This window comes from Ixodes scapularis, unplaced genomic scaffold (genome assembly GCF_016920785.2).
Source record: "Ixodes scapularis isolate PalLabHiFi unplaced genomic scaffold, ASM1692078v2 PGA_scaffold2__306_contigs__length_199485367, whole genome shotgun sequence".
NCBI lineage: Eukaryota > Metazoa > Arthropoda > Arachnida > Ixodida > Ixodidae > Ixodes > Ixodes scapularis.
The window spans coordinates 59,090,750-59,111,776 of NW_024609857.1; the positions used below are offsets into that span (position 1 = coordinate 59,090,750).

The following is a 21,027-nucleotide window of genomic DNA, read 5'->3' on the forward strand; positions in this document are numbered from 1 at the left end:
ATATGATCGGCGACTGTAATCAGCACACCTCCACCTTGGCGAGCTTCCCTATCAGTGCAATAAATTTTGAAGCGTTTGTTAGTAGTTAGGATTTCGTTATCATCAATTTTGCTAGAGAGTCACGTTTCTATCAATACTACAGCATCAGCGCCGGTAGAGTCAATGGCAGAGCATAAATCGTCGCGATTTTGCATGACACTTGGAATATTAGTAAACAGAACATTCATTATTTCGGGCGCGAAAGAAGAACCAGTACTCCTCGCACACTGTTAGGGCAAAGCAGATTGGGCAGATGCTGCGCGGGCACTTAAATTTGGTGTCACATTATTTTGGAAGGATAAGGAAGGTTGATTATTATCGCCTTCAGGGCTTCTTGTATTTGTATTGGTCTTGCCCGGCCTTCTGCCATTTTCAACTTCATACACCCTGTCGTTCGCATTTTCATACATGAAACATTTATTGTCCACGTCAAGTTTATTGTAGCGCAGTTGGAAGACGCTCTTTTGTAATTTTCGAAACTCAAAAAGTTTTTGTCTTGCTAGGCGCGTGGTAGGAAAAAAAATCTTTATTAGCCGTTATGCCGCAGGCTTTAAGCTTGGGTCGTGATTGTAGGATTGTTTGTTTTGTTTTGAAAGAAGAGAACTTGACAATCACTGGTCTGCATCCTCCGACTGCGTACGAACCAAGCCTGTGAGCACATTCAACGCATTCATCAGAAACTTGCAGAATAAGTGAAGTAGATAACGTATCTAATAGTTTTACTTTTGACTGTTCCCAAGGCTCAGAGGCGGAATCTTCAATACCGTGAAAGATAATATCGTTCTTTCTTGAGTGGTCCTCAATATCGTCCAGGGGCTCGTGCAGTCTTTAGTTATCCTTAACAACAGATTCGACTAATCCCTCGGCGGCCAACAGCTCTTCCCGGGTTGCCTCGAGAATTACAACTTTGCACACTACGCCATCGAGCCGATTTTGGATGTCGGTAACTTTTAGTTCGACGGATTCTTGCTTGCTCTTTAACTCGTTAATATACTTAATAAGGCTAGCTTGGCCTTGGTCAATCTTGACCATACGTTGACCGTACGTAGGGGTGAACGATGTGTTGTCCCGTCCCCTGTCTTTATGTATATAACTCTTTCTAAACTTACATAATTACCAACGCGCTCACTAACAAGTATGCTCATTAACATCTTGCAAGAGTTTGAACATGTCGTTCAACTGCCTGGACTGATCGATAGACATGGGTCCCGGATTCGCCTCGACGTCACCGGAGCGTAACAAGAGAAGTTTTAATGTATCAGCGGAATGTAGGACAAGCATAGCATGTGTACACAACCAGTAATACAAAGATACACAGAACACAAAAATCTCAATGACCGTGGGCACGGTAACACGAGAAGCCATAAGTTATTACTTCTTCTAGAGTGTATAGAACACTGGTTTCTTACCTTTATGTAGAACAAGAAAGAATTCGTCAGCGACATTGCCGCTAACGAGTCACAGTGCCCACTGGCGTAGGCCACAACATCCGCTACTTTTGTAGCAATTGACGTGGCTGTCGCAGTCGATGGTCGCGCTAGGTGCATGCGGCTAAATCGATGAAGGATTTTTGTTGAGGGCGACGTCCTCCAGGGCCGGTGAAGACAGGCACTTCCATAGAACGACGCTTGATATCCGGGCTTTGTTAGCGGTGGTGCAGGCAGGCGTTCCGCGTTGCGATGGTGAGACAACGAACGCCGGTGTCGAACGCGCTCCCATTAACGAAGCCTGCGGTACTGTTGATAGGCACAGAGCCAAGGATCCTTCGGGAAACAGTGTCAGCAGCAAACATGCCTGTATGTAGAACAAGAAGGGGTTCATCAGCGACATTGCCGCTAACGAGTCACCGTGCCCACCCAACATTTAAGAATTCACTGCAGAACATCGGCCATACCAGCTATTGTAATTTAAAAGCAAAATACTACCAGTTTTGTAGCGTTGTGTCCGATGCTTTGAGATCTCTGTTCGAGCACCTACCTTTGTGTTCCCATTTCAAAAAACACTGCCATGAGGTAAGGTCTTTGAAATGCACCGCTACACGAGTATTTCAAAGCATTTTAGATCAAAGGTAGTTAGAGAAACGGCGAGCCCACGCATGCCACGCGGAACAGGAAGCGATGAAGCCGTAATCTGATTCACCAGTCGCTCAAATGGATTTCGGCTGAATAGCATTTGTAATGCTCGTGAGACAAGGCCGTCATAGTTCTTTGTTTGCTTTTTGTTTTAATTTCGTCCGTTTTTAATCTATAAATGGGTGTTATTCTTTTAATACGAGGACGTTCATGTTGCTAAACATGCCACCCTACCCAGTCTGATTAGCATACCTTTAAAACGTGCGATCCAAATTAAACATTCTATAAGAGCCGACGACACCAATGGCGGGTGCAAGGAAAAATATTTCTTAAGGCACTGGCCAGTGACTAGAAGCTATATCCTCCTCACACAAAACAAAGGCGTCGTGAGCACTGATTTTAATTTTGGTCCCCTTTTTACATGAAAAAAAAAAAGAGTCAGACGAGATAGTTTGTCGTTTCTAATGGATCTGCATTCTATTCCAACTCAACAAATTTGGAGCAAAGTCAAACTTCTGTTGCGTCTGTCGGCAGCAACAGAAATCAACACCAATTCTTATTTACTCGAGGCTTCGTTTACTTATTCAGCAATACGTTGCTGCCCCGGCTACCGCGGATATCAAACGCAGCTTCTTTCGTATTCATGATGAGCGACGGTCCGCGAACTTAAAGAAAACACTGTTGCTCACGTTTGTTTTTCATCGCTCCTCGACGAGCATGAACGCGTTGAGGTTTCCCACGCACCGCCCAATCTCAGCCCGCTGTCTTCCGTCTCAAGTGCCAAATTTCCCTCCCTTCCTTGTCCCCCTCTCGTCCTCTTAGAACGGAGCGCGCGAAGCACGCAAAGTGGTCGCGGCGTCAAATCGATCTCCGCAACACGTCTTGTAAAGCGTGCTTTGCCTGCTTTACGCACTAGCTCAGCGGGAAAGAAGAATTCGCGGGGGTTCTTATTCGGAGGAAAAAAAAAAAAATCGCAAACTGGACCTGTTTACCTGGAAAGATTACGCGCATGCGAGCCCAATACCTTTCACCAAGAGGAGGGATTACACTGGGAAATGTTTTGGTGGAAACATTAGTAGATATTATTGTCCCGTAAGTCATTATTGGAAGAGTGCAACGTCTGCGTCTAGCCATCTTGCACGATTCAGCAAGGCATATATCGTTCGATCGGCCGATCAACCGTTTGATTGATTGATTGAATGATTGATAAATTTATATATTGATTGATTTTATACCTTTTTCCAGCTAGGCTAAGGATCGCAGCAAGACTATACATTACAAGGAGGCAAAATGGCAAATTCTTCGTAGATAAAAAAAAAAAAATACGAAACAAAAAAGGGGAATTACTAACAGCTTATTAACTGAATTTGCACATAATGAGAGCACCACCCTTACCTTGTGCAACTGGTATTCTTGGAGAGTAATTAACCTTCCAAGAAGGGCCCAAATTCTTTCTCCCTCCCTCCCTCCCTCCCCCTTCCCAAATATCGTGTTGCGCACATTCTCCAATTGTTACCCCTAATTAGCCTGCCTTAACGATATTTCACGCTCTCTCTCGGAACACCATTCTCCTTAATTTTTGTAACTTCACGTGCGAATAATAATTAATTGCATCATGATAAGGAGAACTAAGGGGAAAACAGAAAGATGGCGACTTGTATTCACTAACTTATTTTGCACGTTGAATAGAAGTATATCGTATTATTGGTCTTTCACCAATATCTGCCTTCTTCAAGATTCACGGTGTTTAGACATTAGCTACTGTACAAGTCAGGTCAAATCTCTCAGAGTTATCAAATGTTTCTGCTCGTGTTTCAAATTCACTAAGACGATTTCCCGTGCGAGGAGATTCGTTTTCTATTCATTACATGCTGGTATGTAGAGTTACAAAGCGGGAGGACAAAAACAAATCAGCATAAATCAGATCGTCCAGACATTACAGACATAAAATAAAGTATTAGCGGATAATAATATACAGTATATTAGTGCGTATATATTAGTGCCAGTAGAGTTTTTTTTCGTTTCAAAGTTTTTGCGAGTAAATATTCCACATGCGCAGATAGGTAAGTCGTTCCAATCGAAAATAGATGAGGACGCTGTTGTAAAAGAACCTCTGGCGGGTCCCAGCTTCACCACACATTGTTTTCTGGCAGTTTCCTAATTGAATTGAGATTGGAACGGCTTTTCTATCTGCATGTGTCAACGGCAAAGGGTTGTTCATATTTACTTACATAATCCGCAGGAAAAAGAGCGTACTATGCACATATTTTACTGCTTTTTTTTAATTTTCATAAATTGAAACCAAAATTTATTCTTATAAAAACAAAATTTCGCAGTCCGCGAATGAAGTGGGCGCGCAAACCCGAGCAGTTAGACAATTCCACCACGAAATTGATACAGAAAAAAAAAGGAATTTTATTATGTTTGGATTAAATCGAATCGATAATACGTCAGTTAAAGACAGTACATCCTTTTTAAATGCAAATAAACTTACAAAGAACCTATATATAAACAAAATATACAAAAAAAAATAGAAAAACGGGTCAGTCCACATTATTTAATTTGCTTTCAAAAGCGTTCCTGAACATCCTTTGCCATTTTAAACATAATGAAATCACTAAAATATAAATTTTGTATTTATTTCCGTCTTGTTAGAGACCGGAAGGACCTGCTTGTGTCGACCGCTCGAATCTTTCATTTCAAGTATTTATTACCCCGAGATAAACGGCGAATTCACCGTCGTAAGAACATTTCCGCAAGTAGCGAGATCAAGCATAAAATATAAAGAAGGAACTAGTCAGAATGTCCACCACCTAAACAAATATTTTATAATATATGTTTTTATATTACATAAAATGAAAAAAGGAAAACGATCAAAGATCGCTCAGCATTTCAAAGTAAATTCCGTAGATCTATCCAATCATCTTCGTACCGTGCAGACCTCAACTTTTGCCGCTGCGCTCCTTAGTGAGCGTTTCTAGCAGACGACAGTCCGCTTTTGCGTACAAACATTTATTCCACTAGGTGGAGGGAGCCGTCACCGCTTTACATCGCTTCGACGGATAAAACATTGTCTCAAAAGGGGAATATACTGTTATTCTTTTCTCCGGCTTCGTACACGGCTTGTGAAAGTGTTCCCGCGCGAATTACTCGCGGCGTTCTTTTTGTCCATCGGACGCCTACATTCGCCCCAAGGTGGCGGCACCATTAGTCGATCGATCACGGCGAGGCTGACGTTGCTGAGAGCGCGCCTCGACGCACGCGCGCTGGGAACTTGACACAGAAACAAGGCGCAGCCGCTACGCGGGAACCACACCTTACTCTTGTCGCGTTCGACAGATTGTTATTCACCCACTTGTCGCGCCATCTATGGTACGTCGCTGGAACTCCTTTATTAGAAAGGATTCAACCAATGTGGCTTATTCCGGCACCAAACACACCTGGACGTTATAACTTCGAAGAGTTGGAACAGGAAGTTTCGACACAATGCCGGATTTACTCGAGTAATAGCCGCACTGTTTATGGAGAAAACCTGAGGGTTCGCTTTTCCGCGGAGCACACGGATCGCCAATTACCGCGATCGACAGCATGATTTCAGCGGTTTACAGGACAGAGGTAACGCCTTCGCGCGAAGATGCAATCTGTGAAGATTGCAACTGTATGGCGACTCTTGTTCTCGATTTAGTTATTCGATATGTTATTTGTGAGCAACGCGATGATTCGCTATATTTGTGCTTTACGGGAAAGTAGACGTAAGGGCCTTGTTCATAAATAGTGCGACTATTACTCAAGTAAATACGGTATGAACCTCGCACTGGCCCATTGGCCTTGCTTTGACCGCAAAAGGTGTATTCGCTTGAGTGTTGCCGGCCGAGGCCTAATTTCGCCACTATTCTAAAAAAAAAAAAAAAAAATTAGTAAGAAGTTTGTGTTGTGTTTTCTCCTGACTTTATCGGCACCTATGATGGAAACCTCCACGAATACATTTTGGATAAACGACTATATTATGTTTTCCTATCGTGATGGGCCGAAGGCACTGATAAAGCATTACATTTTATGAATAATAACAATAATAATTTTCTTTTGTTCCCAAGTACAAACCATTTGAAGAGAAGTCATTTTATGTTTTTTTTTTTTTTGTTTTGTTTTGTTCTCCAAAGCTTCTAGTTTTTGTTAAAAAGAGGGCATTTTTGAAGCACAATAAAAAAAAGCTCAAATATAAAAGACTGTAGAAAAAAAAAAAGATTTGAGCACTTTAATTTTTTAAGTGATGCCTTCTAACAAAATTCAAATGTTGCAAAATCTTCTACAAAAAAGAAATCATTTTGAATCTCCTGAAAGTCTTAAAACTGCAGTGACATAAGACACCCCTTTGAGATATGATGTGTTGCGCCTCTGTTTTAGATAGGCCACTTGACTTAACTTGACCACCAGTGCAGGACGACTCTTACATTAAATATATTTAACCTGGATCGCACAGCACTCGCGGTTCCACAAATGCACACTCGAGAGACATTCAAAATTGAAACCTCTAAAATGGGATTTAAACTCCACGATTTACAGCGCACCAGGACGAGATGTCTGTCCACAATCTATGCCTTTTTAGAGGGAGAGAGAGAGGACGAAACGGATCCCTAATTGAACAGACGTCCGCTACGCGGCGCTACGACGAAACACACGCAGTGACGTAACGAGTACTTCTTGTCTCCGTTCTAATCGGTATTGTTGCTGCGTCGGACGCTCGAAATCCGCGCATGCGCCGGTAGCCCCCGTACGCGCGCTGGCTGCGCGCGCGCAAGCTCTCGAGCGACCGGACGGCGTTGAAACAACCTAACGGTACAAGAGCGCGCCGACAGTCGGTGGCCGACGTTTACATCGACTCTTTGGAGCGAGCGTGGTAGCGGCCTCGGCGCCGGGTTTGCTCTGCGCTAGCTCGGAGTCGACAAGCTCTCCATATGGTGCCAGCTTCGCTTAGGTGAGCCGTGTTTTCTAACCGCTTCTAGCGCGAATCGCTCGGTCGGGTTTGTCTCCGTTCTCCGCACTTCATGAACGCCGCCGAGCCATAAATTTCGGACAAATTGAACGACGTAGGAGTGAACGGCTCTCGGTAGAGTATAGGCGTGGGTGTACGCGGCGCGGACAGGTGTGAATGTGATGACGGATCGGTGCGTGTTTGGTTTACTTTTTGTTCGTTTGTACGTCTCGGCTTCATCTCGTATCGACGCTGGATCGAGGCGTGTTTGTTTGGCGGGTCGAGAGGCCCAGTGATACAGTTTGTTTGGGGAAGTGCTCGTCGCGAAACTCTGTCTTTGGTCCAACACACCGCTCATCTCATGGGGCTCCTATGAGCTTTACGACGTCGTAAACAGAAACAGGCGCGTGTTGAAGCTTCCCTAATGAGACGAGCGTGTTGCGGGCGGGCTGCTTTCGCCACCCGTGTGTGTGTAATCTGCCTACGCGTTCTATACTCGCTTCTAATTTGAACCATAACGAATAATAAAAAAGAAACTATCGTGGTCGCTAAGCCCTATTTACGCTCATTCGCTTGTTTTTACCTCCGTTTTTTTATCGTATTAAATTTCATTACAGTACTCATTTATCTTTTTTATAGATTGAAGTGCATAGTTAATATTATCTTCCGTACTGGATGGATATTTTCGGGAGTTGAATTAATGTTTGTATATTTTTTGCACGAACATATTGTATACTATCGCTAATATTATATATTTATTAACCTAGCTTAGCAACAAAAATGATTTACTTCAGTTAGCTTAAACTTCCTTGGGTAAAAAAACAATATGACTTTATTTATACATTGTGTTGTTTCTGAAAAAAAAAAATATATATATATGGGCGTATAAAGTGAGAACGAGAGAAAAATAAAGAGAGATAGAGAGAAAGAGAATGAGGGAATTTGAGAGACAGCAAAGCACATGATTGTGCCTGAAAACATGTCTTTTTTTATCTTTTAGGAAGTCCACTTTCACCCATATCTAGATTAAGGTTGTAATGTTAATATAATCATAAACGGCACCGCATAAATATGCGGAGTCATTTATGATGACACCGCATATAACTGCATAAGTATACGAACATGTAATGGTAATATCATCATAAATGACACCGCAGAACTGTGCGCTGCCATTTATTTAGTACGCGCGAAGCCATAAGGTCGCTGCCGGATGCCCCCCGTACACGACGGGCATCTTTTCAACCTGCAGCTGCGGGTGTCTGGCCCGCACGTACGGTGCACGTCCGTTCTAAGGAAACCCAAACAATGCAATCGCTCCAAACGTAAGAAAAAAAAAAAAAGATTTTGCGTTTAGAAAAATGCGCAGCGTCCACTTTTCTCTAACAGGGGAGGGCCAATCGCTGCAGTAACGGTCAGCGAATAACAAAATTAAAAATATGTCTTAAAAAAAAAGTCGGGTTTGGGCTGTGACACTGAACATGGTGAAACATCATGCTTAAAAATTACAACACACGCTGTTTTCTTTTTGTTTTTGTTTTTTGTTTTTTGTGGGCTTAAACATAGGGTCAGCATCTTTCATTCGTCGAGTGTCCTCCGTAGACTGCAGCGATTGGCCCTCCCGAGTGCTTGGCGGGAAAAGTATACTCTCCAAATTAGGTGATGCCACGATCCTCGGGAACCAATCAGGGGCGCCAAAAGTACATCCTCGCGGCACTCATCTCCCCTTGCGCGTTTGCTACACTCTAAAAAGAGCCCGTGCGTCTACTTTCCCGCACAACACTCGGAGAGCCAATCGCCGCAACTTACGGAGGCGGCTCAGCGAATGGCGATGCCGAAACATAAGTTTAGACCAAGAAACGCAGTCGGAGTTGTGGGATTAAGCAATGCAAGCGTGATGTTTTTTTGCATTGCTTGATGTCACAACTCAGACTGCGTTTTTCGGTCTAAACATATGTTTAGGAATCGTTATTCGCTGAGTTGCCTCCGTAAGTTGCGATGATTGGCTCTCCGAGTGTTGTGCGGGAAAGTAAACGAACGGGCTTTTTTAGAGTGTATACTCAACGGTTATATATAGCATAGAATTCACACAGCAAACGAGCGAAGTTAGAAAAAAAAAATGTTATTTTATAAAAGCGAAACACACAACAAACGAGCGAAGTTAGAAATATTTTTTTTTTTTTATAAAAGCGAAAAAAAAAAAAAAACTTTTTGAACTCTAATCATTTTCAGTATTGAAAGTATAGCAAAATATTCAGCTTTCAAAGCGATAACCAAAGGCTGATTGTGTAAAACCACATATGCTTTACGCCTATGCGTAGCATGTAACTAAGACAAGAAACGAGCAAAGTTTGAATTAAGTAATATTTTCTAGAAGCGAGAAAACTTATGTTTTAACATTGGCCCCATGCAACCACATTCCACTATATAGTGAATATACGTCACTAGTAATACAGTGTTACGAGTTGATCCAGCTTCGATGTGAACCTGTCAAATACGAATGAACGAAAATGGCCCCCGAAAGGTTCGATAATATACCGGAATTCGGATGCAATATTCACGCTTGTTATGCATGCCGCCCGAAACCGAAGCATCGATAAGTCAAACCTGATCGATAATAGACGAGGCTCGTGAGGTGCATGATTCCTGCCGCAGTATTGGTAGCACGTGCTATTGGTCGTCTGGAATGGCGAGCCCCGATATGTATTATACTGGGTGTTTTGTCAACCGCACCGTATATAGTTGGAAAGTGGTATCGACGCCGCTGGCCCAGCCTCCTAGATGTATTTTTTTTTAATAAAGGGGCGGAGAGACAACAGGCGGACTTTGGTGCTAATTCTGAACGTCGAAAGTTGTGCGGAGTTTCGTTTTAAAAATTTCCTAAAAATTTCAATTGTACTTCTTCCAATGAATTAAAGAATCAAATTTTTACGAACCCGCCGAAAGCCGAAATAAACGGCGGAGCCAGGATATATATGGACATATTAGCTTCTTGGTGTGACTTTATGAAGATGTCAAAAATAGCCACTGTGACTTATTCCCTACGTGTATAAAACTTTGGGAAGATAAATAAAGTGGCAAAAGAACTGCAAAAAAGTAACTTCATGTGGTCACGTCACCAAGAACTGCACCTAAACGCATCTTCAAACATCGAAACACAAAAACGGTACAGGTATGCACTACAAAAATAAACTATATAGTCACCGAGATAATTAAAACGCCGGACGTACTCCAAGGGGCAGTGTTATTGTGCGTTTTGTAAAGTTTGTTGTCGTCGTAGATGCTGCAACCACTGTTGTAAAAAAAAATGTTTGTGACTATATAGTTACACATGCGGTCACTTGTATCCAGTTGCTTCACAATCTTGGTCTACTAAACCTCCACTGAAATGATATCCCGAAATAATATTGCTCTGGGTCGTCAAGAACAATTTTAGACCGGCGAGCCCGAAAAGAAAATGAACACACGAAGTTTCGAACTTGCTTCTGTTTGTTGTTCCTTTTTGTTTCTCATTCCTGTGTTTTTGTTTGATGACATAATTTACATAATAAATAACGTTATTGGCAGTATTAAGGAGAGTTTAACCATACTGCGGGTGATAGAAAAAAAAAAAGTTGCCAGAAGAATTTTAGACATGTCTTTTCTATTTGGGCAAAAAAAGTAATTGTGTCGTTACCACGAGAAAAAAAAAAAAAAAAAAAAAAGAATTGACGTTTTTAAACTCGCGAATGGTCATATTTGGTCGGACACAGCTATGAAAGCAACAGTCACGCAGCAAAAGACACGTAAAAAGAAATCGCAAAAAATAACACAAAATAACGCACTACACGTCAAGTACAAATGAGCTTTCAGTAAGCTTACTTTATTATTAAAAAAATATTAAGAATGTTGTGAAAGTGGAAAGTTGGTCGGGGCCTTGAGATGTGGCGATCGATGTTAAACCATAGATGTGTGTGTTAGGCTGCGGTGTGGGACATTACAAATACAAAAGATTTCAAACGACACTGAGGCTCGTTCGTTACCACGACAACGGATTGGTGACCGTTTGGCAGGCCATCTGTCGTCTCCTAACTGTCAAGAAGCGGACATCACGCGAAAAGAGGGATCTCTGACAAGTGTGATTTTCTTTCCGTTCAAAGCCACGCTCTCGTTAAACGTCCACTATACTCCGTTCATTCCTAAGCTGACAGTGCGATGAAAGCTACGCGCTCGCTGCACCAATCTACCGCCACTCTTTCATTACCCGACCCCTCTGTGTACTGGTGTACTCATCGGTATGGATGAGAGCGTGATCACGTGGCGAAAAGGTAGAGGTATGATTGGCTCACTAAGCACTATAGCTTCTACCAGACTCTCACCTTAGCCGTGACCGGAGTTTTGTAGTTTTCCTCTGTCTCGCCAGACTCTAAAAGTGAACCAATATTAAAAATTAAACGAACAAATTATCGTCTACACGCAATTCTTGATGGCGCTCACCCGTCATTCTGTGCTCACTGCAACCACGGTGCAGAGAAGAAAAGCAGCGGAGGCATGGGTGGGTCTAGAGCCACTGCATAAGCTAGAATAACTACGCTGCCATGGGACGCGTCTTTGACTGGGGTGTTTAGCGTCCTATTCCATTCATGCATCCAAAGTGGCCCCGAAGCAACAACAAATGATGTCACAAAAGCTAGAGCATGGTGCTGTCGGGATGTCGCGATCCTGGCGGTTGGCCGTAGAAGTTCTGGGCAGGAAAAAAAAACAAAACGCAAGAGTCCGCGAGTGTCGCTGTCGTCGCGGCGTCCCAACTTTTCACTGCGGAAACTTCCGTGCGCTGTCAAACTGGAAAGCGACGTGCAGCAGATCGGGCCTCTGCTACGTCCACCACCACTGCTGGGACGCCGCCAGGATCGCGGCCGGCGACGACACCACCCTTGCAAGACGTCATCAGGTGGAGATCGAGAGACCAGTATTTTGGACGCGCGGTAAACAGAGTCGGCCCTCCGTTCCCCGATGTTGTTGCGAATGCCAATGCCAGTTCTCGAGCTTCAAATTCGCTGTCAGGAAGCTCAGGCAACATCGTCTTCATCTGTTCCGGTCTGTTTTTGTAACATTTCTTTTGGAGGACGGAAAAGCGTTTCTGACAACAATGATTTAAAAGTATCAATATGGCTGAAATTTCGCTACTATACACTCTACAAAAAGCCCGTGCGCCTACTTCCCCGCATAACACTGGGAGAGCCAATCAGTGCAACTTACGAAGGCAGCTCAGCGAATGATGATGCCGAAGTATAAGTTTAGACCAAAAAAACGCAGTCTGAGTTGTGACTTCAAGTAATGCAAGCGTGACGTTTTGCATTGCTTAATCTCGGAACTCAGACTGCGTTTTTTGGGTCTAAACTATGTTTCGGCATCGTCATGCACTGAGCTGCCTCCATAAGTTGCGTTGATTGGCTTTCCAAGTGCTGTGCGGGAAAGTAGGCGCACGGGCTTTTTTTTTTTTTTTTTTTTTTTTTAAGTGTATAAGCGTGACTTTAGTGGCTCTCTAGGTGGACCTTCAAATGAGCGGAGCATGGACAGCTGTTTAGGGCGACAGCAGAAGTTTAGGTGCGGCCAACGACTGACAGCAAGCACTTTCGAGCATATATAGATGTTTTTCGTGTCCTCTCGTCCTGAGACACTTAATAGGCGTATCCGGTATGGGCGAAGAAAAAATAGCAAAACGTTTCAAACTGTAAATAGTAAAAAAATAGAGGGAAGCAAAACGAGAATGTATGACGGTGGCGCTTGTTTCCAAGATGTTTTCTATTGGCGTGGCGACGGCAAAACAATATTTTCGCCTATACTGGAAGTGACGACAATTCAAGATGGCGGCGCCATCAACCTTAAACCTGTGACGGAGGAAAAAAAAAGAAAAAATAGGTGTGTTTGCTTTTTCCGCAGTAAACGTAATTCATGTCATAAAAAAAGATCTAAAAACGCGGGTTTTGATAAGATTTATTTTTTGTCGTTTTCTTTTTCTTTTTTTATGTGATTGTTTTGCACCATGGGCCTGTTCGTGTTTCCATTACGCAGTTTTAGTCTTTTGATGTTGAGGGCATAGAGTTATTACAATAAACGCTAGAGGTTCAGGTGGCGCTATGGTGATGTTGCATTTTGAAGCAGACAGCAAACAGTCAAACTTGACTTCCGGTAATGCATTTCTATAAGAAAAAGTGAGTGTATTTTCTCTCTGCGCTCGATTATAAAAGCAAATATCACGAATAATGGTACGTACTAGGCACATTGGAACATTTCTCAGCCACGCAGACAAAATAATTGGTCAGTTACACCATTTTTATTTGAAATTCGTGGCATGAAAAACGGTGCTAAAACCGCTTCATACGTGTATTTATGTGCACTGTCGGACACTGATAGCGTGAACACGGCGTCGACGCTTTCCAGCATGGGGGATATGCATGATAAACGAACGAAGGACATGTCGAAAACCAAGAGAGACGGCAAGAACTACGGAGTGACACTGGATAAGTAACTCCTTGTGCATGCAGACGATCAAAATAAATTGAAAGCCACGTAATATAGTCAGATTTGCAATGAATAAGGACTGCTTTATTATTTCTGCTCATGAATATGTGCGAAGACGCTTGTTCTGGGGTCAAATCATCACCCGCACGCTCCAAATCTTCACAAATTGGGGGGGGGGGGGGGGGGGGGGGGCAGGGCAGGTGCATGCTAAAAATTGCCCGTCACAGGAAATAATAAAAAGACACACCTTTCGTTGCTCACGTGCTTTATTTTTTTTGCGTTCGAATGTTTCTTTAACCGATCGTAAAGATGCACGACGGAGTCATTTTCATTTAGTGACAGGACGGGCATATTAGCAATATATAAGCGCCACCGAAATGCTAGCAAACCTTGAGCACACTCTACATTCCTTTCGATCGTTAGTTTGCTTAGAATCGTCGCTCGTTTTTACATAGCTACTTTGTAACAGAGGTTTGGGCCTGAAATAGAGCGAAGTTTAACATCGTTCAGTGGTAAAGAAAAATGCTGTAACTAAAGCAATTACACTTTTAAAATGTTAATAAAGGCACATACTATCCGATACAACCGAAATAACAAAATTTATTCATGTTATTTTCAAGCGAAGAGACAAAATTCACGCGCGTTTTCTTATAGGAATACACAGGGAGGCTGGAAATGTAGACTGCATGCTGTCTGCTTCAATTTGCAACCGGAAGTCCTGTAAACACTAGCGCCAGCTGGGCCTCTAGCGTTTATTGTAATAACTCTATGGTTGAGGGTTCTTCTGGTGTTCGGGAAAGCTAGAGGTGGAGGGAAAAAGCGATGAAGCTCCGGCAGACAAAAATGCTGTATCCGCTTCCGAGTGAAGGTAATGACTTGGTTGTGTCCAAGTACAACGAACCAATTTCCTCTTTCAACTCGACTTCACCGAAGGACAGAAAGAGCGAGAAGGGGGGGGGGGGGGGGGGGAGGGCTGCGGTTATGCGCACTTTCGTGTCTCTCTGTCAAGGCTGTAACCACAGATTGTGTAGTTAGCTCGCATCAGGTAGCAGACACGTCGGAGCGGTCAGAGCAATTACAACTGCATCTGACGTTGTTCCGCGGTAGTGGCTCCTTTTGTGTGTTTCAAGCAGGTGCCTTGGCGCGCGTTATTATCCCGCAGGGTGATCACCTCTACGCCGCTTTTATACTTCGACGTTTTGTGTTTGTTTTTGCTGCTGCTTTCGCGCAAAAAGACGCCGACTGGCGTTCACCTTGGCAGCGCCTTTTATAGTCCGTTTTGCAGTCATTTTGAAGCCAAGTCTAGATTTGATTTTTTTTTATGTCTTTAATCGACCATTTTTAATTGCTTTTCACCTTAGTTTCACATTAGCCGAATGCACGTCTTGTTGACTTGCTCGCGATATTTCGGTCACTAAATGAAACCTTTCTGTGCCAAGCAAAGGTTAAGCTACTCAAATTTGATGCAAAGTTCATAAGGTTGAGATATGAGTTTTCCTAAATTAATAATCTATCTCCCGACATTCGTAACTCAAACGTCGAGAAAAAATACTAAATTCTAATGTCACTTTCAACTGTAACTTGTAACGAAAAGGCTACTTCAACCAGTGCCCCGAAAGACGGAGAATACAGTTCCTCTTTCATCAGCCTGAATGATAAACCTCGACTCGTCCTTTGCTACACCTAGCAGGCTGGCAGCACAGTACGCATTTTATGCCTCGGTACTGTTCGAGAGGGGTTTCAACCGGGTGAAAACAAACAGGTTGCTGTTGCTTCACCGTCAATGTGACGGTGAAGGAATTCGAGAGAGGAAAGACGCGCGTAAAACGACGCAGACGCGAAACAAAGGTAGCGCAAACGGACACAAACGGAAGCGCACACTCGCGATCTTGTTACTGAGCGTCAAGAGAGCATCTCTGTTAGCCTTTCCGATTTACCTCCTCTCGCTCCCGCTCCGCTTTGTTGTGAATCCATTTGCTTGTGGTTTCAAAGCGAAAGTAGGACGCGCCTCCAGTTTGGAACGCAATTAGTGTTGATGGAAGCGGTGGCGATGGAAAGGAAATCAGTAATGAAACAACTTCACAACCTAAAGAAAGACGGGGATAAGCAACGTCGAGACAATTGGAGAAGTAATCACGTAGAAAGCAAAGACAGCACGGGTAAGTCCCTGTGCCACGTGGGTAGTTCGAGGGCATTTGGGGATTAGGCAGTGCGAGCGCGGTCTGCCTGGCTCTCTGGTAGACTCCTCAGCCACCTTCGATCGCGAGGCCTTCGAGATAATCGTGCGGCCCAAGTGCTTCCGGAGCGGCGGCGTCGGAAGTGTTCGTTAAGGGGGATCTTCCACTTCAAAAAAATGGAAAGAATAAAACACAGAGGACAAGCACAGGACGACCACTTTCTTCTTCGACCATGAAAGAAAGTGGCCGTCCTGTGCTTGTCCTCTGTGTTTTATTCTTTCAATTTTACGTATTCATGTTCAACCCGCTCGGCCTTCACCAGATCTTCCTCTTCTCCGGAATTTCTCCGACCTCTTTTCACTTCAGCGCTTTAGCAGAGTAGACGCTGGAGAGGAGGTTGCGTCGTCTCCAGCGTTCACTTTGCTAGAGTGGAAAGAGATGGGAGGAGTCTTTCCTAAATTCTTAGCATGTGACTGACTTTAGTGTTTTATGAGGTGAGCGCGTTCGTATAGTGTAAAAACTTAAAACAAAACTTAAACATATATAGAGCCAAAACACAAACGGTACAATATGTGCTGTCCTTGTTCTGTCTTTCCATGTTCAATTCTTACTTAAGTTTTTGCTTACTAGAAATATCTGAAATTCTATAAAAGCAAAGGGGGGAGAGGGGGGGGGGGAGGTGCCTCCCTTCCCCTCTCCTCGCCTGTTCCGACGCCACTGCGCTGGAGAAAGTGGAGCCACCAACTGGGCTACATAGAGTGTCGATACACTATTCCCCCATTTTCTTGTGGTTCGCCGCCATTGCGGTGTCAAGAGCAGAGCGGGCACAACCAACACCGTCTAGGATAATGAAGGCCTCCGAACGCCCCACTGTTCCTCCGTGGAACGTCCTCACAGTCGGATGACGCCAACTCAGCAATTGGACCCGAGCCCAATGCCAAGCGTCCTTCGGCGTGTTGATTGGACACGAGGCCATACGAACACTGACGCAGCACTAATGCCCAACCGGTGTCTTCGCTCGATCTCCCCTTATGATGACGTCAAAGTTCTAGTGCACAGGCTTTGATTATTCTAGGTTGTGTTAACACAACTGGCAATCACTGTGATTAAAAAAAAAAAAAAAAACACTTCCTGAGCTTTAGATATGGTGCCGGGAAGTTCGGATGATATTGGGGACTTTAAGCACACCGTTGCCGTGCTCCGCGTACCGCGATACCGGAGCCTTTGAAGCATGCATTTAAGCGCGCGCTTCGTGGTCACGGTATCACCTGGGCGCGCGCTTAAAAGCATGCTGCAAAGGCTCCGGTATCGCTGTAAGCGAAACACGGCAACGGTTTGCTAAAAGTCCCCAATTGTTCTGCTCCATCGTGGACTCTTTAACATCTCCGGAGGACGAAAGACCGTTTTCTGACCGTTCAGATAAAACTTCAGTCAACTGGCAAAAATGATTATAAGCATCAAGACGGCTGGCGCAAGCTAGCGCCCGTTATAAAGAGTGCAATCATTAGGGAGTTTTCGTAAATCGTTTTCCCTACTCTCCTACGTCCTCCGCAACGAAGACGCCGCTAGTGCGCGTGCGCGCCGATGGCCTTGACTGCAGAGTTTCGGATATCGCAGCTGGTTGCGGAAAGCGTTGCTGGACAGAAAAGAAAAAAAAAAATACTGTATACGAAAATTCCTTATTGGCATCCATCCATCCAACGGCTGAAGTGTCTTTACTTTGAAGCGTAGCTCATTATCTACGAAAGAGCGCAAGCAAGAGCGTACATGGCGCTATGGAGCCTGGAGTGCGTCTCTGACTGGTGTGTTTAGCGTCCTATGCCACCCATACATCAAAACTGGTGCCGAAGTGGCAACGCCATGCCGCCATTTCTCCTGCAGCGACCACTCGGGGAACTGCACGGTTGCCTGTATTAATTCGGGAGTATCGCATTCGATAGCGTCCGCTGCGACTCTTCTATTTTGGTTTTAATCAGCCATTTTGGCGCCGAAACATATACAGGGATGCCAAGCCAACCCCTGACTCCCAAGCGGACGCACCGCGAATTACTACAGAAGTTACTTAGGACACACCCAGGTCAAGACGCGCTACCTGAAACCACCGGTGAGACCATAGTTGTATAAAAACAATATATTAACTGTGCCGCAAAACTTTGTAAACTAAAAATTTTAGAAGACATCACCATTAAAAAGTTCTTATAAAAAGAATTGTTTTCGTTTGTTTTTGCGCAAAAACATGCTTTCTGAAAGCTGAAAATGACCACAGTAAAGAAAGAAGATTGAGTCGCCATCTTGGCACCTCGAGCCTGGGAGTTTCTGTAGTCTGGGAACATTCAGTGACTCTAGCAGTAGCCATATAAAGCGACTTTCATGTTTCATTTCGGCGTTAAACGGTGGCGCCGTTTTCGTATTTAGCTCAGAGCCGTTGTAGGGCCAATGGGCGGATCTTGTTGCCCGTTAGAACCAGCGGATTTCAGGATAACACAAGATGGCGTTACTTCTTTGTTTTGTTTATTCCTGAGAAATCGCATAAAGTTCCTATGAGTCAGAGCCACAAAATGGCGGACGGAAGTAGTTATCCCCCGGTCGTCAGACTACGCTGCTATGGTTGCGAGGCTGTCAAAATCTCCTTAAAAGGCCGACGTACAACCTCGGTTTTCTGCTAGGAAGATAATCCTGTTAGTGCTCCCCTCTCCTTAGCTACGAGGGTAACAAAGCTGGGGCAATGTAAAAAGTGGAGAAAATATAGGAAAGGAGGAGGCAGTCAAAAGTGGAAAGCGCGAAGCGTACGTCGGCCTTTTTTAAGAAGGCCAAACTCTCTCAGTATAAAGGGCTCTGATTTAGCTCGGTCTCGGTGCACACCAGCGGCCTAGGTTTCAAGGGTGAGTCTTCCAACTGAGCGTTTTAGTAACGTCTTCTACATCCACAGCAGCTGTTGGGACGCCGCCAGGATCGCGACCGGCGACAGCGTGACACTTCAATGACATCATGAGGCGGAAATCAAGGGATCGCTTTTTTGTCGGAGTCGCGTTCCAGGCACCATAATGGCGCCGGAGGCCTGCAGCTTTCTCTAGCGATGATAGACTTATGACGCAGTCGCGCTGCTCGTATACATCACACGAAAGACGCGCTGTCCGTTGCAGACGCGACGACAAAATTATCCGCGGAGACTCCTCGAACACGTCCCAAGCACGTGTGCTTCATACGCATGTGTATGCTTTGAACAAGTCTGCAGACATTTCTTTTGTACGACCAATGTGACCGTCGTACAAGGAAGGCCTCAGTCAGTGGGCGCGTTCAGTAGCGGCCCCGGAGTCAAGGAGTCACTGACTCCTTCCACTGGACAGCCAAAAGTCACTTCCGGTGCACGTAACTCCGGGGCTTCGGAGTCAAGCTCCGAAGCACCGAGTCTGAAGACGGTGCACGTAGAGTCAAAGGAGCTAAAGATGACGTTATTTCCTGACTGGTGACGATTTCTGGCGAGACAACCCAAAGAGCTCCGACTCGAGTCACTCCGTTTGTAGGCAAGGGAGGCGTTACTGAACGCGCCCAGTGACGGCAGACCGTCTCTTGCACGGTGTAAGAGCGGTGCGGCTTAAAGTTCACACAAAAGAGTAGCTGTCTTAAAACTTGCCTAATGATCTGCTTCATTAGGACCAACTAGGCGGGAATTCCGATCTGTTCAACTAGAACAAAGAAGAAAAGCAAATTTATATAAAAGAAAGTGACTGTCCGCTTTGATTTAAAAAAAAAAGTTCGTGATCAATAACAAACATATGTTTGGTCTCTCTAAACGCGCTTTTTTTAATCTTAAATTGCAAATACATGTTTCTAAACCTGTCGTACGGAACCTGTATGGACAACTTAAAAAAAGAAACAATATTAAAAAAAAGGACACGTTTTACAGACAACCCCACTTTTGGAAAGGTTTTGGTTGTCTGTGAAAGTCCTCCGTGTTTTTATTCTTTCTATTTAAAATATTCATAATCACAACACGCTCGCCTTAACCAGTCATTATAGTAGCCTTCGTCGACATGTTCTAAGAAAAAAAAATATCTGTGTCATGTAATTGGAAATAATAATAATAATAATAATAATTCAATTCAATTCAACTTTATTGACTCCAGTTTGGAGAGGGAGACAGGGAAAAAAGCTACATTGCGTAGCTTGACAAGTCCCTGCCTCCCATACAGACTCGGGCAGATTAGTCGACACTTGCAAAAAAAAAAGAAAAAAAAATACATACAGAACATTATACAGCTTTTGATATGCTGAGCAGCACAGAACTTTTAAAATATTATTTGTTGTTAAAATACAATTTTCTAATTTGGTTATTTGACATATTTTCTATGTGAATATTGTTTTTTATGAGTTCATTAATGGTAGACGGTACAGTATACTGGAGCATTTGAAATCCGTAATTGGTTCTGGGATGCGGCACTCTCCAGTGCTCTGGACTACGCGTATGATAAAACGAAGAGTTTTCTTCCAGCGAAGCTAAGGAAAGGAATGATTTGTTATTATAATAAATACTATCTTTATATTTCTTTATTAATGTCTGTGTATATAAGTCAAAAATACTTGTTACTTTAAATTTTGAGAATAAAATAGCGGCATGACTACTATATGGTACGTTGGCTACTAAACGTAAGATCTTTTTTTGTGCGATATGTAATCTATCTAGGTTTAATTTTGTCGTATTGCCCCATACAAGCTGGCAGTACTTTAAATGTGAAGCAAACAATGTGTTATATAATATAATCTTGACCCTTTCTGGTATACAAAAACGATGTTTATAAATAATACCTGTTATTTTTGATACTTTAGACATAACATGTTCTACGTGTTCGTTCCAACTCATGTATTGGTAAAAGAACACCCCCAGTATTTTTACCGTTGGAACAACTTGTATGGTTGATCTATCTAGACTAAGTGGTATATCTATTTGACAGACAGAACTTTTATTATTTATTTATTATTATTATTATTATCTAAAGGGAAATGAACATAATGGTACTGGTCTGACGTTTTTTGCCTCTATCAATTACGTTATTGCTATATATGTTCGTATCCAACATACTTGACGTGAGCCATAAAGCCGACTTTATTTTTAATATTTTGATTGTAGGTATGTTTTTAGAGTGGACGAGCTACGTCGTCAAGTATGAACCTCGGGTGCATGAACTATCATGCAGTCGGAGCAACTGCAAAATCTCTAAGCACCCTCCTCCTCCCTTATCCCTTTCCGTCCAGTGTTGCCAATATA

General features: G+C 43.5%; 1 pseudogene; it reads right to left on the reverse strand.

Annotated features, from left to right (window-relative positions):
* Nucleotides 1-269: 269 nt before the first annotated feature.
* Nucleotides 270-1,320, reverse strand: LOC115326536 (annotated as a pseudogene).
* Nucleotides 1,321-21,027: the final 19,707 nt, after the last annotated feature.